The following is a 16,939-nucleotide window of genomic DNA, read 5'->3' on the forward strand; positions in this document are numbered from 1 at the left end:
TGTCGAGTCCAATGCTTCCCACAGTTGTGTTATGTTGGCTGGATGTCCTTTGAGTAGTGGACCATTCTTGATACACACGGGAAACTGTTGAGCGTGAAAAACCCAGCAGCATTGCAGTTCTTGACACAAACCGTGCGTCTGGCACCTACTCCCATGCCCCGTTCAAAGGCACTTAAATATTTTGTCTTGCCCATTCACCCTCTGAATGGCACACATACACAATCCATGTCTCAATTGTCTCGAAGGCTTAAAAATCAATCTTTAACCTGTCTCCACGTCATCTAGACTGATTGAAGTGGACTTAACAAGCGACGTCAATAAGGGATCATATCTTTCACCTGGTCAGTCTATGTCATGGAAAGAGCAGGTGTTTTTCATGTTTGTATAGTCAGTGTATATGGAGCTTCTCCTACCATCTTCACTGATCAGCCCAACAAGAGGCCTTCTTCTCTGGGGGCACTTGTGTGTGTGCACTTGTATGCGTGTAACTGTGTGTTTGAATCTGTATGTGTGTGTGTGTGTGTGTGTGTGTGTGTGTGCATGCGTGTAACGGTGTGTGCACTTGTGTGTGTGTGCTCTTGCATGCGTGTAACTGTGTGTTTGAATCTGTATGTGTACACGCGTGTGTGTGTGTGTGTGTGTGCATGCGTGTAACGGTGTGTGCACTTGTGTGTGTGCGCTTGCGCGCGTGTAACTTAGCTATGTGTGTGTCTGTGCATCTGTGTGTGGGTGGGTGCACATGGGTTTTTATAAAACAAGTACTAGAGTTATTTTGGTCTGTGGCTCACCACAGCTCACACTCTCCCTGTCATGTTCTGTTGTCACACGGCCTTGAAGAGCAAGAGAAAGACTGAAAAGAAGACCGGCCCCACGGACAACATGCTAGCCCTGCTTATCATATAGGCTCTTCGCATTTCGAATAAACACCATAGAACCCATTGAACTCACACTGGATGGTAATGCAACATAAACACTATAAGACATGCTTAATGGTCTGAATGATCTTTTAGGCAGTAATATTAGTCATTCATCATTTATGTGTAATTCATATACATTAGTAACTTATTTTGCCCACTGTGTATGTATGCTGGTGAGTATGCGCATGTGTGTGCACGCACACGTGTATTTGCATGTGTGTGTGTAGTGTGTGTTGAAAAACAGGTAAAGTAAGACCCTCTCAGCACAAGTAAGGTCTCAAACCAAGCTTCGCCTGAATGGAGAGGTCTGGCTGCTATGAACAAGCCAGTCAGTTCATTCGGATGTGACCAGTCATATCTAGAGCTGTCGCTGCTGATGAGCAGTATATGTACAATGGAAACAACTCACCACAACAAACATCACTGTTTGTCCTGAACCATCTATGCCTAGTCCACCTACCACTAGTCACTTCCACCCTCAATGAGCTGGGGCGCCTACCTACGCAGTGGGAGGATGGGTTCACACATATAGGTGTGTGTGTGTGTGTGTGTGTGTGTGTGGGCGTGTGGTCACACACTCACCTTAACGTTTTCCATCCACAAGCTGCCACCACCGGATGTTTTTTGAGGCCAGTTTTGTTTGACAATCCTGCTGCGTAGGGTGAGCCTCACGGAGCTACAGGGGGTTAAGGTTTAGTCGACTTATTCATATCTCTGTGGCTGTTCTCAGTCATAAATAGGTTACTGAATGGTATCAGGTAGCACAATGTCTTTTCAACATATTTTTAAAAAGGTCCAATGCAGCTATTTTTATCGAAATAGAAAATAAACAAAGATGGCTTCCAAGCAAAGAGCAGTTTCGCGCGCAAGAAGTTTGCTAGGACTGTCTGGGAGTGGTCTGAGTGGGGAGGGGAAAACGAGTTGTTATTGGCAGACAGGTATGGATCTATCTTTCTTATTGGTCTATTAACTCATTTACTGCCTGGTGATGTCACCATGGAAGGCCAAAACTCCATCCCACCAAAACAGGCAGAAATTTCAGGCCGTCTTTTCAAACAGCTCTGACACTAAATGCGCATTTTCATAATTTTCACAATTTCAAAGTATTATTCCAACCCCATAGTGTGGCTATATATATATATATATAAAACACAGGGAAATCATGTTGACTGCACTAGTGCTTTACCATCTTTTCAACCAAAAATGCACATTTTCAACCATATTTTGCTCATAGGGTAGCTATGCGGTATCTTGTACATGGTCATATGCTCACGTTCTGTAGTAAATGGAAAACAGTTTGACGAAGTATTTACATATGAGAAAAATAAAATGATACATAAAAGTATGTACGTTTGTATCTATGTAGAGCCATGTACAAATCCAATAGCAGCCCTACACACACACACACACACACACACACACACACACACACACACACACACACACACACACACACACACACACACACACACACACACACACACACACACACACACACACACTCCAACAGGAAGAGTGTGGGTGTTTGGGAGCAGCTGCATGGGAGAAGTGTCAAACATGGTTTCCTCCTGAATCTCTCTTCTTTCATTCTCTCTCCCTCTTGTGTGCACGCGCTCACACACACACACACATGCGCTCACACACTTGCGCTCACACACGCTCACACACACACACACACACACACACACACACACACACACACACACACACACACACACACACACACACACACACCATCTCCACCAACTATCTTTACCACTCCATAGCTCTTATCAGGAAGCAGAACCATATCATGCAATTCAAAGAAACAGGAGATTAAAATCTGCAGAGTTAGCACAGCTAGTGTGTGTGTGTGTTTGTGTGACTAGCGTAGAGAAAACGGAAGGACTGACGCAAAGACTACTTTGCGTTACTTATACAGTGTCAGCCAAAAGTTTGGACACACCTACACAATCAAGGGTTTTTCTTTATTGTTAATATTTTCTACATTGCAGAACAATAGTGACATCAAAAAAGACATCACAACTATGCAATAACACATATGGAATCATGTAGTAACCAAAAAAGTTTTAAACAAATCAAAATATGTTTTATATTTGAGATTCTTCAAAGTAGCCACCCTTTGCCTTGATGACAGCTTGGCACACTCTTGGCATTCTCTCAACCGGCTTCATCAGGTAGTCACCTGGAATGCATTTCAATTAACAGGTGTGCCTTGTTAAAAGTTAATTTGTGGAATTTCTTTCCTTCTTAATGTGTTTGAGCCAATCAGTTGTGTTGTGACAAGGTAGGGGTGGTATACAGAAAATAGCCCTATTTGGTAAAAGACCAAGTCCATATTATGCCAAGAACAGCTCAAAAAAGCAAAGCGAAAGGACGGTCCATCCTTACTTTAAGACATGGAGGTCCGTCAATCCGAAAAATGTCAAGAACTTTGAAAGTTTCTTCAAGTGCAGTCGCAAAAACCATCAAGCGCTATGATGAAACTGGCTCTCATGAGGACCGACACAAGAAAGGAAGACCCAGAGTTACCTCTGCTGCAGAGGATAAGTTCATTAGAGTTACCAGGCTCAGAAATTGCAGCCCAAAAAAATGCTTCACAGAGTTCAAGTAACAGACACATCTCAACATCAACTGTTCAGAGGAGACTGCGTGAACAAGGCCTTCATGATCGAATTGCTGCAAAGAAAATGGACACCAATAAGAAGAAGAGAATTACTTGGGCCAAGAAACACAAGCAATGGACATCATTTGGACAAAATTTGACATTTGGAATAATTTGACGCCGTGTCTTTGTGAGACGCAGAGTAGGTGAACGGATGATCTCTGCATGTGTGGTTCCCACTGTGAAGCATGGAGGAGGAGGTGTGATGGTGTGGCGGTGCTTTGCTGGTGACACTGTCTGTGATTTATTTAGAATTCAAGGCACACTTAACCAGCATGGCCACCACAGCATTCTGCCGCGATACTCCATCCCATCTGGTTTGCGCTTAGTCCCACTATAATTAGTTTTTCAACAGGACAATGACTCCAGGCTGTGTAAAGGCTATTTGACCAAGAAGGAGAGTGATGGAGTGCTGCATCAGATAACCTGGCCTCCACAATCACATGACTTCAACCCAATTGAGATGGTTTGGGATGAGTTGGACTACCGAGTGAAGGAAAAGCAGCCAAAAAGTGCTCAGCTTATGTGGGAACTCCTTCAAGACTGTTGGAAAAGGATTCCCCTGAGAGAATGCCAAAAGCTGTCATCAAGGCAAAGGGTGGCTACTTTGAAGAATCTCCAATATAAAATATATTTTGATTTACTTTAACACGTTATTGGTTACAACATGATTCCATATGTGTTATTTCATCGTTTTGATGTCTTCACCATTATTCTACAATGTAAAAAAATAATGACACTTAAGAATAACCCTACTTTTAACTGGTACTGTAAGTATGTGTCCTATTTTCGTGAACTGTAAGTATTGTCACTTAATGTGATGTGGATGTTGAGCGGCTTCACTGCAGGTAGATTGTATGTTTTAATATTCAATAAAAAAAAAATATATATATATATATATGTTGTCACTTAACACCTTCTGATAGTGTCATGATAAATGCTGAAATAAGTCCTGCTTCGTTTAAGGTCTATTTATACTTTGGTTAAGAGAGTGGCTGATGGTAATAGAAAGATGTTATGGTCAGAATCATTAACAAGGAAAGAGTAAACTTAACATTCACAGTCAGAATCTTGGGAGAGTTGGGGCAACTCCCCCATGGCTTCCTTTTGTTACATAAGATTGTGTCTTTGTCTTTAGCTAGTGGAGAGAAGGATCCCGATGAGCACAAGACACTGAAAAGACGTCTTTTCAATGTCTTGTGCTCACTGGGATGGAGTGGTGTACAGGCTCAAAGCTCATGGTGTTTGGACACAGTCCGAGACAGGACAGTCACAGGACAGGAGGCCTCAGACAGGCCCTATTGTGTCCAGATGGGCCTTTATTGAGTCCACAGCTGGGCACAAAGAGCCTGCCGGTATGCCTCTGCAATGTGTCATTCTCTCTCTCTCTCTCTCACACACACACACACACACACACACACACACACACACACATACACACACATACACACACATACACACACACACACACACACACACACACACACACACACACACACACACACACACACACACACACACACACACACACACACACACACACACACACACACTATTGTGACTTAGTGGTTAGTGGACCAAATAAATAACATCATCCTGGGAAAAAACATATCACTGTATAGGCAATGGGACTGAGAACATGACATTTGATACATTTGGTGTCTCATTAAATTAGTCCACTAGTTGTCACAAATCAAAGAAAGGTCAATCAGCCAATCAGGTTGCCAGGTGCAGTCCTTTGAGGCTAACCTTTAGGTGGGGTTCCCCACTGGAAAATAACTATTGGTTTGAGGTGAAACTGGCAACCTAGGAACCTGGAGGTGTAAATGAGTCATCGACATGGGAGTGGCTAGTTAGTTGGTTGACAACCAGAAGGGAAGTGATGCAATCTTGTTTACCAGAGCTCCAGCTCCATCTCTGCCCCCACTTCCCGCCCCCGTCCCAACCGCCACCGCTAGTGGCGTCCTGCACCTTGACTGCAGCCCTAATGCAGAGAGGTGCACCCACGCACCCCTGCTGCACACCCCTGTGAATCAAAACACAACGGTATAAGCCTCGAGCTCAGCCCTTCAATACACCACAGATATTATTATAGCTAACAGTAATTTGGTACTGTATGCTCTGTCCTAGATTGTCTGTTATTTATTATTTGTATGCAAAACTCCACACAACCCCACACGGGAAAATAAAGTTATTTGAATTGAATTGAATGAAAGGGACAACATTATTACTATAATTAAGAGATGGTACCCCTAGGCAGTTGGCAGTTGGAATGGGAACAATTGGTAATGATATTCTGACTGTCTTTCAGAGGGAACGGAGGTCACTCTGAAGAGATGGTCATATTAATTATACAATGGGTGGGTCTCATCCTGAATGCTGATTGGTTATTCCACAATAACCACAAGTTACCGCCGGCAAAATCGATGACGGTAAAATGCCGCTTTACTCGGTTCCATCTGACTGCGCAATCCACTGTCTCATCAGCCCAGCCAGGCAATTTATAAACTTGATCTCCAATATAAAAAGCATCTAGACATTTAGCTTTCAACAGCGGAGAAGTGTATAAACCTCGCTGTCTGTCTCTCAGACATTTGCAACATTGTTTCAATATTCAAATTCGATCTCCAGCTGTCCCATAGTAATGAACGTGTCCTGAGTCGGAACGAGACAGACAAGCAGGCAGCGTTTCTCAGCCAGTCGAAATCACGAATCAGCCGGCATAATTTGTATGGATACTGTATATACAAAACAATGAAGGTCAACGGAAACGAAGTGCGGCTAGTTTGCAGTCTTTCCAACTTCAGTTTGAAGTGACTGTTTTAACTGTGCTGTTGGCTAGCTCCTCTGAACAACAGTGTCCTGATGATTTAGCTCATTGTTATGGGATGTATCCAAATAAATGTCACAAGAAAACAGCATAAACAAATGCCACCACTTTGCTGTGATTCTGGCTGCACTTTTTTGACGTGACTGTAAGTTAGCCGTAGTTGGCTAGCTAGCAAGCGCGGGATAAGTACGTTGCCAGCCAGTATGGCAATGGAACATTTAGATTGAACGATAGATACAGAACAAAAAGACTGAACGACTGGGTCGAGTCTCTAGCAACCGAACCGATAGAACGAAAGACCAGTCGGCTTGGGTAGCAACTCTAGATTTGTGTTGGGACTATATCTTGTGGAAGGATGAAATAGTATAAATAAATTGAAAGTGTGTCAATCATTGTTGGAATATGTTGGTAACGCGTTGCATAAAAGTGATAAAGCCCTCGAAGCCGGTGTTTGGAGGATATATTGGCACAGTTTGTCGACAGTTGACTTCGCCTCGGACCTAACAACACCTGTGCCAATATATCCTCCAAACACTCGGCTTCGAGGGCCTCGTCACTTTATTAGAACATTCTAAGTTAGAACCTATTTCAAGACATAAATTCACAAAAGCACAACGTCTTCGAACATACAATTACGAAACTTCAGAAGCTTTTTTCAAAACATTTTCTTGGTCCTAGAGTAATGAAATGTTCAGAGTGCATTCAGGGGAGTTACTGCTTTCAATACATTTGAAAACATTTAATTGGGCCCAAAAAATCAGTTGCAAAGGTTTTCGTCCGACAGCGACACAATGTACAGACTTGGAAAGGGGCAAACAATCGATTGATTATATGTGCACCTGACAAAGCTTGGCTATATCATCATGACCCACCTCAGGTCCTTATCGATAAATACCAGTTTTTCCATTTGATTAGACATGCCATGGCAGTCATGGCGCCATTACTATACGTACTGAGCACAAAGCTCCCCCCCCCCCCCCCCCCCCCCACACACACACACACGCACACACACACGCAGCCTCGCTGCTCAGCTCCTCTCTTCCGCTTGTGTTGTCAGCTTCTCTCTGACTATGTCCTGTTTTGTGTGTGTGCGTGAATGCGCATATGAGCGTGTGTGTGACTATGCTTGTACGTGTGTGTGGCTGAGTGTGTATGTACGTGTGTGCATGTGTGTGTGCGTGGATGCCAGATGTGTTTTGCGTCCCCTCTCCGTCCGTCCGGCACGCCGGGTCTTAATCGGAGCGTCACAGCTCTGGAGCACAGCGGGCCCTCTGTGTCGCCCCAAGAAACGCACCGTTGTGTGGGCCTGGGCATCTGCAGTCCGGGGGCGAGGGAGGAGCCGGTGGCCTTCCCTGGTGGCTTTTACAAGCTGCCTCCTTTTTTGGGATGGTTGACCTCTGAACTCTTGGAGATAGCACTACAACCTCCACACAAATACACACATGCATGAAGGCGTACACACACAAAAGGAGATGTACACACACATGCATGCAGACGGACACACGCATGAGCATGTCACGCGCATGGGTACACGCACCCGTGCACACACGCAAGCTCGAGCAAGGGCATGCACAAACTCGCACACACACCCTCGTACTCACCCATCCACACACACACGGATGGTCTCAGGGGGGCAGTGTGTGGCGTGTCACTCTCTCTGGCCCCAGTGGCACGTGCTCCACTAGGCCTGGCTGGAGGCCCAACTCGCTGGCACCCTGCACCTGTGAGCCTGAGCCACCAAGAGACAGGAAACCCCAAAATAACTGCTGAGTGTCTTCATCTCGCGAGTGTGTGTGACAGAGAGAGAGAGATACAGAAAGAGAGTGGGTGGGGGGGAAATCGCTGGAGGGAGGTAGAGTGATAGAGAGAGAGAGAGAGAGAGAGAGAGAGAGAGACATTTGCACCTGGACAGTTTGGCTGTTACAATCGCTGCCTTAATATCACCAGTCAAACTCTTGGCCTGCCCATCCTACTGCTTACAGCAATTCCCCTCAACCCAAAGTGAACAGGGTCATCTACTCAAACTACACATCCTTCAATTCTGACTATAATAAAGCCTCAGTACCCTATACATTTAACCGTTCATCATTTTCAATGAGGAGGCCACACAGCCAATCACGACCTCTGAACCCTCCAGTGGCTCAGAGAAACTGTGACTCACAGTGTGGAAAACAATCAACAGTGCTGCCGTAGCATGCTGTTGACCTCATTGAGACACCGACATTGAAACTACAACAGTGTGTGATTAAAATCATTCCACTCAGATACTGTGTGTAAGTGTGTGTGTGTCTGCTTTGTGTGTGTGTGTGTGTGTGGCTGCTTTATCATAGGTTATCAGACGCTAACAAACAGGTAGCCAGCCCGACCACATATGTCTCTGAGCTAGCGGGCATAGTTCATATCCTCATCGTTCAAACGCTTCGCATAGATACACAGAGAGACAGAGAGCTACATGCAGACCCATGCAAAAATCTATGGCCCAATACTAAAATAAGCCCAGAGAGCGTGCACCTGCACCCCAGTCGGGTCCACCTACACACAGGTGTCAGGAAGTGACACACACAAAGAGAGAAAGAGGGAGGTGGGGGGGGAAAAACTAGAGCAGGGTGAAATCTGTCTGCTGCGGTCACCCAAAGAGCTTTCTCTAGATTTCTCTTCTCTACTCTTTGGAGGGTGCATGAGTGTTTGAGTAGAGATGTGAGTCTGTATGAAAGTGTGAGTACTTCAGTATGTGTATGACTGTGTGTGTGTGTGTCTGGGTGAACTGGAGGGTGTAACTAGAATTTGGGTAGACAGCAGTGGAGGCTCCTCAGAGGAGGACCGCCAACACAAACCACTGCAAGTTCTTTTTAAAGATCCTTACTGTCATTTTATTTTTTTGTAATTTGAAATAGATTTCTAAGTCTTTTTGTAAATGTATGTAAAGCCCAATATTTCACCATCCCCCTCGGTGAATTTCATAAAAATATGAAAGATCAAAAAAGTTTTTAGATAAAACTATACTAACTATATTCACGTCACCAAATAATTGACTAAAAAACACTGTTGAAATGAAGGTCTACAGTAGCCTCTACAGCACTCTGGAGGGTAGCACCGTGGTGTAGCCGGAGGACAGCTAGTTTCCGTCCTCCTCTGGGTACATTGACTTCAATACAAAACCTAGGAGGCTCATGGTTCTCACCCCCCTCCATAGACTTAAACAGTAATTACGACAACTTCCGGAAGATGTTCTCCAACCTATCAGAGCTCTTGCAGCATGAACTGACATTGAACTGTCCACCTAATCAAAGGACCAGAGAATTAGTACTAGAATTAGTACTATTCTAGTACTAAAAGCATAAGCTATAGCTAGCTAGCACTGCAGTGCATAAAATGTGGAGAGTCGTTGACTCAAGGAGAGAGAAAGACAATAGTTTAACAGTTTTTAACAAATACATTTTTCGCGGTGTAAGTGTCGATCCACTGATCACCCGTCTTGGAATACCTGACTGTCAAATATTGACCCTTCTACCTTCTGAGGGAGTTTTCAGCTGTTATCGTAACTGCTGTATACATTCCACCTCAAGACAATAAAAATAACAAGCTGCCACTTAAAACTTCTTAAGGCTAGGGGGTCGATTTGGATAGAAAACACTCTAAAGTCTCCAAAACAGTTAAAATTATGTCTGTGAGTATAACAGAACTTATTTGGCACGCGAAACCCCAAGGTTTCCATCCAGGATTCCATTCAGGATTTTTTTTTTTTTTTGAGGTTACTCTCTTTTCAATGGGTTTTCTATGTGGATCTAGATTTCTAAGGCACTTGCTTGCAGTTCCTGTCACTTCCACTAGATGTCAACAGTCTTTAGAAATTGGTTGATGTTTTTCCTTTGAGAAAATTAATGACAGTCATCCAATACGCTGTAATAGAAATAAGGCCATGCTCATAATGTATATATTTTTTACATCCCTTACCTTCAACGGCACCGACCGCCACTGATAGGTCTGTGTCTCTCTCTCTCTATGAACTGTTGTGTGTACTTGTGTGTGTGTATGTCACGTTCTGACCATAGTTCTGTTATTTTATTCTTTTTTTTAGTATGGTCAGGGCATGAGTTGGGGTGGGGAGTCTATGTTTGTTTTTCTATGTTGGTTTTTGTGTTCGGCCTAGTATGGTTCTCAATCAGAGGCAGGTGTCGTTAGTTCTCTGATTGAGAATCATACTTAGGTAGCCTGGGTTTCACTTTTGGTTTGTGGGTGTTTGTTCCCGTGTGAGTGTTTGGGTCACACGGTACTGTTTCGGTTTTGGTATATTCACGTCATTGTTTTGATTCAATGTTCAGTGCTTTCTTTTATTAAAATCATCATGAACACTTACCACGCTGCCCTTTGGTCCGATCCTTACTCCTCCTCAGATGAAGAGGAGGAGATCCGTTACAGTGTATGTGTGTGTATTTGCATGTTCAATCTTCTGTCTATAATAAGGTTTGTCTGAGTTCTAAAACAGTCTGTGAATCATATTCAAGAAGTCCCAGTGTTGCTCATCTGAAGAGCAGAAAAGGTGACAGATACTCTAGGAGAGTAGTCACCACCTCTAACGTACAGTAACATATGACCACGGAGCATGCACGCACACAAATACTACCCCATAACCCATGTACCCCTCAAACAGAGACTCAGGGATTACCTCTCAATACACCCAGTCACTACAAAGATACAGGCGTCCTTCCTAACTCAGTTGCCAGAGAGGAAGGAAACCGGTCAGGTATGTCACCATGAGACCAATGGTGACTTTAAAACAGTTAGAGTTTTATGGCTGTGCTAGGAGAAAACTGAGGATGGATCAACAGTATTGTATTTACACAATGTTTTGCAATGAAGGTCTACAGCAGCCTTAACAGCACTCTGTAGGGGAGCACCATGGCGAAGCCGGAGGACAGCTAGTTTCCGTCCTCCTCTGGGTACATTGACTTCAATACAAAACCTAGGAGGCTCATGGTTCTCACCCACTTCCAGACTTACACAGTAATTATGACAACTTCTGGAAGAGGTCCTCCAACCAATCAGAGCTCTTGCAGCATGAACTGACATGTTGTCCACCCAATCAAAGGATCAGAGAATTAATCTAGTACTGAAAGCATAAGCTACAGCTAGCTAACACTGCATAAAATGTGGATTAGTTGACTCAAAAAAAGAGAAAGACAATAGTTCAACAGTTTCGAACAAATGTATTTATTCAAAAATTAAGGAGAAGAAAGAGAGATGTATTTAATTTAAAAAAAATTGCTTTCACTTACTTAGCTAGCGAATGCAGCTAGCTAGTTTATTCTACTCAAACACCCGGATAAAGCAGAGAGGGATGCTATGTTCGCTAGCTGGCTATGGCTATCCAACACTGGAACTCTTCCAAGTCAAGGTAAGCTTTTGGTTTTATTAACTTTTTACCACTGGGGCTGGCCGGTGTAACTGCTAAACTGCTTGCTGACTGTACACTGTACTGCATGATTTTAGCTAGCGGGTTTACTAATGCGTTAGTTCTAGTAGCTAGTAGTCATGTGTTGCTGTCATGCAATGTTGTTGTCTTAGGTCTCTCTTTATGTAGTATTGTGGTGTCTCTCTTGTCGTGAGGGTTTTGTCCTCTATTTTTTTATGTTTGCCTTTTGGTAGGCCGTCATTGTAAATAAGAATTTGTTCTTAACTGACTAGCCTATTTAAATAAAGGTTAAATACATGAATAAATACAAAGCTACAATGCATTCGGAAAGTATTCAGACCCCATGATTTTTCCAAATTGTTCTATGTTACAGCCTTATTCTAAAATGGATTAAATCGTTTTTCCCGTCATCAATCTACACACAATACCCCATAATGACAGAGCAAAAACAGGTTTTTATACATTTTTGCAAATTAATAAAAAAACAAACAGAAATATCACATTTACATAAGTATTCAGACCCTTTACTCAGTGCTTTGTAGAAGCATCTTTGGCAGCGATTACAGTCTCGAGTCTTCTTAGGTATGACGCTACAAGCTTGGCACACCTGTATTTGGGAAGTTTCTCCCATTCTTCTCTGCAGATCCTCTCAAGCTCTGTCTATTTTCAGGTCTCTCCAGAGATGTTTGATCGGGTTCAAGTCCGGGCTCTGGCAGAGCTTCTCAAGAACATTCAGAGACTTGTCCCAAAGCCACTCCTCCATTGTCTTGGCTGTGTGCTTTGGGTCATTGTCCTGTTGGAAGGTGAACCTTCACCCCAGTCTGAGGTCCTCAGCACTCCGGAGCAGGTTTTTATCAAGGATCTCTCTGTACTTTGCTCTGTTCATCATTCCCTCGATCCTGACAAGTCTCCAAGTCCCTACTGCTGAAAAACACCCCGACCTCCACACTCTGGAGCTCTGTCAAAGCGACCATCGACCTCCCTGAACAAGAACCTTCTCCCCCGATTGCTCAGGTTGTCTAGGCAGCCAGCTCTAGGAAGATTCTTGGTGGTTCCAAACTTTTCCATTTAAGAATGATGGAGGCTACTGTGTTCTTGGAGACCTTCTATGCTGCAGAAATGTTTTGGTACTTTTCCCCAGATCTGTGCCTCAACACAATCCTGTCTCGGAGCTCTACGGACAAGTCCTTCAACCTCATGGCTTGGTTTTTGCTCTGACATGCACTTTCAACTGTTGGATCTTATCAAATCAAATGCACCTAATAAAAAAGGTGTAGTTCACCTTACAGTGAAATGCTTACTTACAAGCCCTTAACCAACAATGAAGTTAAGAAAAATACACCCCCCAAAACAATATATATATATATATATATATATATATATATATACAGTGCCTTGCGAAAGTATTCGGCCCCCTTGAACTTTGCGACCTTTTGCCACATTTCAGGCTTCAAACATAAAGATATAAAACTGTATTTTTTTGTGAAGAATCAACAACAAGTGGGACACAATCATGAAGTGGAACGACATTTATTGGATATTTCAAACTTTTTTAACAAATCAGAAACTGAAAAATTGGGCGTGCAAAATTATTCAGCCCCCTTAAGTTAATACTTTGTAGCGCCACCTTTTGCTGCGATTACAGCTGTAAGTCGCTTGGGGTATGTCTCTATCAGTTTTGCACATCGAGAGTGACATTTTTTCCCATTCCTCCTTGCAAAACAGCTCGAGCTCAGTGAGGTTGGATGGAGAGCATTTGTGAACAGCAGTTTTCAGTTCTTTCCACAGATTCTCGATTGGATTCAGGTCTGGACTTTGACTTGGCCATTCTAACACCGGGATATGTTTATTTTTGAACCATTCCATTGTAGATTTTGCTTTATGTTTTGGATCATTGTCTTGTTGGAAGACAAATCTCCGTCCCAGTCTCAGGTCTTTTGCAGACTCCATCAGGTTTTCTTCCAGAATGGTCCTGTATTTGGCTCCATCCATCTTCCCATCAATTTTAACAATCTTCCCTGTCCCTGCTGAAGAAAAGCAGGCCCAAACCATGATGCTGCCACCACCATGTTTGACAGTGGGGATGTGTGTTCAGCTGTGTTGCTTTTACGCCAAACATAACGTTTTGCATTGTTGCCAAAAAGTTCAATTTTAGTTTCATCTGACCAGAGCACCTTCTTCCACATGTTTGGTGTGTCTCCCAGGTGGCTTGTGGCAAACTTTAAACAACACTTTTTATGGATATCTTTAAGAAATGGCTTTCTTCTTGCCACTCTTCCATAAAGGCCAGATTTGTGCAATATATGACTGATTGTTGTCCTATGGACAGAGTCTCCCACCTCAGCTGTAGATCTCTGCAGTTCATCCAGAGTGATCATGGGCCTCTTGGTGCATCTCTGATCAGTCTTCTCCTTGTATGAGCTGAAAGTTTAGAGGGACGGCCAGGTCTTGGTAGATTTGCAGTGGTCTGATACTCCTTCCATTTCAATATTATCGCTTGCACAGTGCTCCTTGGGATGTTTAAAGCTTGGGAAATCTTTTTGTATCCAAATCCGGCTTTAAACTTCTTCACAACAGTATCTCGGACCTGCCTGGTGTGTTCCTTGTTCTTCATGATGCTCTCTGCGCTTTTAACGGACCTCTGAGACTATCACAGTGCAGGTGCATTTATACGGAGAATTGATTACACACAGGTGGATTGTATTTATCATCATTAGTCATTTAGGTCAACATTGGATCATTCAGAGATCCTCACTGAACTTCTGGAGAGAGTTTGCTGCACTGAAAGTAAAGGGGCTGAATAATTTTGCACGCCCAATCTTTCAGTTTTTGATTTTTAAAAAAAGTTTGAAATATCCAATAAATGTCGTTCCACTTCATGATTGTGTCCCACTTGTTGTTGATTCTTCACAAAAAAATACAGTTTTATATCTTTATGTTTGAAGCCTGAAATGTGGCAAAAGGTCGCAAAGTTCAAGGGGGCCGAATACTTTCGCAAGGCACTGTATATATATATATATATATAGATATATACACACACATATATATATATATATATATATATATATATATATATATAAAAAAGTAACAAATAATTAAGAGCAGCAGAAAAATAACAATAGCGAGGCTATATACAGGGGGTACAGAGTCAGGCAATGCAAATAGTCTGGGTAGCCATTTGATTACATGTTCAGTAGTCTTATGGCTTGGGGGTAGAAGCTGTTTAGAAGCCTCTTGGACCTAGACTTGGCTCTCCGGTACCGCTTGCCGTGCGGTAGCAGAGGGAATAGTCTATGACTAGGGTGGCTGGAGTCTTTGACCATTTTTAGGGCCTTCCTTCCTCCGCCTGGTATAGAGGTGCTGGATGGCAGGAAGCTTGGCCCCAGTGATGTACTGGGCCGAAACGCACTACCCTCTGTAGTGCCTTGCGGTCGGAGGCTGAGCAGTTGCCATACCAGGCAGTGATGGCGCAGCTGTAGAACCTTTTGAGGATCTGAGAACACATGCCAAATCTTTTCAGTCTCATGAGGGGGAATAGGTTTTGTCGTGCCCTCTTCACGACTGTCTTGGTGTGCTTGGACCATGTTAGTTTGTTGGTGATGTGGACACCAAGGAACTTATAGCTCTCAACCTGCTCCACTACAGCCCCTTTGATGGGAATGGGGGCGTGCTCCGCCCTCCTTTTCCTGTAGTCCACAATCATCTCCTTATATAGACAGGTGTGTGCCTTTCCAAATCATGTCCAATCAATTGAATTTACCACAGGTGGACCCCAATCAAGTTGTAGAAACATATCAAGGATGATCAATAGAAACAGGATCCACCTGAGCTCAATTTCAAGTCTCATAGGGAAGGGTCTGAATACTTAAATAAGGTATTTCATTATTTAAAAAAAAAAAATCTATATATTTGCAAACATTTCTAAAAACCTGTTTTCGCTTTGTCATTATGGGGTATTGTGTGTAGATTGATGAGGAAAACAATTAATTTAATCCATTTTAGAATAAAACAAAATGGCTGTAGCAAAATGTAGAAAAAGTCAAAGTGTCTGAATAACTTTCCGAATGCACTGAATGTTGACAATGACGTTAGCTAATATGGTGACAACAATGTAGGCTGTGTGTAGCGGTTATGATATGAACGTTTGGCTTGGAAACGTTTTTTCACCTGGTCACAGAGAGCTGATGTGTTGTGCACTAAAGTTCACAAGCGAAGGGAAAGGTGAGAGGAGGAGAGCGTGTAGATGTGAGAAGGAATTATACAACGCGCAAAGTGCTTGTGCTATTTGTATGTGGCTGCTATGAAAATGAACTGTGTCTGCGTGTGATCCGGGGTGTATTCATTTCACTGATTCTGTTGAAAAACGTTTCTTAAACGGAAACAAACGGAACAAAACGGTGATAAACATACCTGAATTTGTCCAATAGAAACTCTTGTTTGCCATTATTGGACAAATGATTACATTCTAGATCAGCTAGATGCTGGCAAGAGTGTGCAAGGCATTATTGAATGTGTTTTGCCTGTCACCTTGATTACTCACATTCTTCTCTCGACCTGTGCACTTCTGTTGTAAACTTTCATTCATAGGCTCGGTTGTAGCAACCTTATGATGGATATAGGAAACATGTGAGTATCATGTAGTAGCCTAAACATATCGATGTTACATTGATCTCGGTGAAGGGAATATGAATGACAGTGTCACGACCCCTACCGAAGGTGGCTCCCCTTCCTGTTCGGGTGGCGGTCGTCGTCACCGGCCTACTAGCTGCCACTGATCCCTTTTCCCCTTTCTGTTTATTGGTTTCACCTGTTTTGTGTTTTAGGCTGATTGGTCGGGCTTCATTTACCGGTAGGCCCGCCTGTTCTTTGTGCGGGATTGTTTTGTGTTGCTACTGTGCACGTTTGAGGTTGACGTGTTTTTCGTTCGTGGGCTTTTCTCCCGACTCTTTGAGTCCCCATGTTTGGGGCATTTGTTTCGTGTGCGCCCTGTGTTTTGTGGGGTGGCTTATGTTCGCCGTGTGTGCAATTTAAAGCACTACCCTGTACTCTCTGCTTCCTGCGCCTGACTTCGCACCCACTACGCCCAGAGCGTTACAGTCATCCAATAATCAATA

This window comes from Oncorhynchus mykiss, chromosome 25, assembly GCF_013265735.2.
Source record: "Oncorhynchus mykiss isolate Arlee chromosome 25, USDA_OmykA_1.1, whole genome shotgun sequence".
NCBI classification, from domain to species: domain Eukaryota; kingdom Metazoa; phylum Chordata; class Actinopteri; order Salmoniformes; family Salmonidae; genus Oncorhynchus; species Oncorhynchus mykiss.